Here is a 1,798-nt window from a genome sequence, read left to right as displayed (position 1 = left end):
GTCGGAGGGGAAATGGTTCTGGGTGGATGACTCTTCCAAGGGTCTGTGTGGACTTGTTGGGCTGAAGGGCCTGTTTCCACACTTAGGGGATCTAATCTTGTACGTCAACCATCAGAACCATGTGTTATGGTAAAACACGTTTCATTATTAGTATAAGTAAGCAAGTTAATCGAAGACATATGATAATAATATTGACATTTGAATCGCAGGCGAGTGTTTTTCGAAATAACAGAGGGTGTTGAAAACGTGGATTGTGCATCCAGAGAAGGTGGTGCCCTCAGTTTAACGTGACAGCCAAACAATGTTGAGAAATATTTCCTTGAGCCTGGGATCCTTAACCTTAACCGTGAGATCTCCCTGAAGGAATTGATCTGTATCTGGTCCAACGCAGAGGGTGGGAGATTGCAATGCTGCTGTTTCACAAGAAGGAGATTTGTCCAATTTGTAGGGATTAGGGGAAAGGAAGCGATTTCAAAATATCGTTCAAGTTTGACCAGCAAAGTTTAAAAATAGCTTTTATTGGCGTTGCCCTCCCCACTGTGGACAGTGTCTGGGAGCAGAGAGCTACAAGTGTCTGGGACATCACTGGGGCTTTGTTCCTGGTGCAGCCTGAAGGGGGCAGGGCGGGGAAGGGGGCGGGGCGGCGGGGGGGCGGAGCGTCTCCCTTTTCTGGAAGAAATGCAAATTAGCGCTGCCTCGCCCCGGCGAGGGCAGTATTCAGTGGAAAACATGGGCCTTTCGGGATGTCCTTTGATCCGGGTGAGTAATGGCGCTGTTTCTGCAGAACAGGGAACCTGAGGCAGGTGAGCGTTCGATTTTCGAAAACGCAGTCAGTCCGAGCGTAAGGGGTAGGGGCGGTTGCTGGGTTTGAGCGAGTGAGCGCATTGAGCATACTTACCTGGCAGGGGAAATACCATGATCACCAAGGTGGTTCTCCCAGGACGAGGCTATCCCATTGCACTTCGGGTGTGCTGACGCCTGCGATGTCCCCAAATGCGGGATACTCGACTGCAAAATTTGTGGTAGTGGGGGACTGCGTTCGCGCTCTCCCCTGGTCTACAAGCAAAAGTCAGATGATCCTATAGGGGGCGCTCGCTTGCGGTTCCTTGTCCTTCTCTGTTATGCTGCACGTCGTATTTTATCCTCCCATTAGCTGCAGTCACCCGGGCCATCTATAGAGGTCAGAGTACTGGGCAACGGAGGGGGAAAAAACACCCCCCAATGCCCACCCGCACCCTGATGGCCACCTTTGTGTGTGGCTGCATCAAGCTGTGCGTGGATCCCCGGGTACGCAAACACCCAAGATTACATTACAGCGTGGAAACAGGCCCTTCGGCCCAACAAGTCCACACCGCCCCGCCGAAGCGCAACCCACCCATACCCCTACATTTACCCCTACTACGGGAAATTTAGCATGGCCAATTCACCTGATCTGCACATCTTTGGACTGTGGGAGGAAACCGGAGCACCCGGAGTAAACCCACGCAGACACGGGGAGAACGTGCAAACTCCACACAGTCAGTCGCCTGAGGCGGGAATTGAACCCGGGTCTCTGGCGCTGTGAGGCAGCAGTGCTAACCACCGTGCCACCGTGCCGTCCACGAAGGTGTTGCGAAGGATGGGCCTGGCCTCGCTGCCGCGGAACGCTCCGAGCGGTCGGACCGTTCCGTACCACCTGTCCTTCGCGGAGAAGTTGATGAAGAAAAACACCTTTGACCACAAGTCCATCAGGAAGTGGTCAGCACCGTGAGACCCTTCGGGAAATGGAGAGGGCGGGTCCTATCGAGCGGTTCCCTGA

The 1,798-nt window shown here is 53.7% G+C and overlaps 1 non-coding gene across 1 annotated transcript; it reads left to right on the top strand.

The window, feature by feature from the left end:
• The first annotated feature begins 890 nt into the window (after positions 1-890).
• LOC122545582 lies at positions 891-1,054 on the top strand. The gene has a single exon (XR_006310563.1). It is a non-coding gene; the product is annotated as a U1 spliceosomal RNA (small nuclear RNA).
• The last annotated feature ends 744 nt before the right edge of the window (positions 1,055-1,798 follow it).

The sequence above is a fragment of the Chiloscyllium plagiosum genome, unplaced genomic scaffold (genome assembly GCF_004010195.1).
Source record: "Chiloscyllium plagiosum isolate BGI_BamShark_2017 unplaced genomic scaffold, ASM401019v2 scaf_40500, whole genome shotgun sequence".
Taxonomy (NCBI): Eukaryota; Metazoa; Chordata; class Chondrichthyes; order Orectolobiformes; family Hemiscylliidae; genus Chiloscyllium; species Chiloscyllium plagiosum.
The sequence above is the reverse complement of the archived record's forward strand: the minus strand, read 5'-3'. Positions and strand labels throughout refer to the sequence as shown.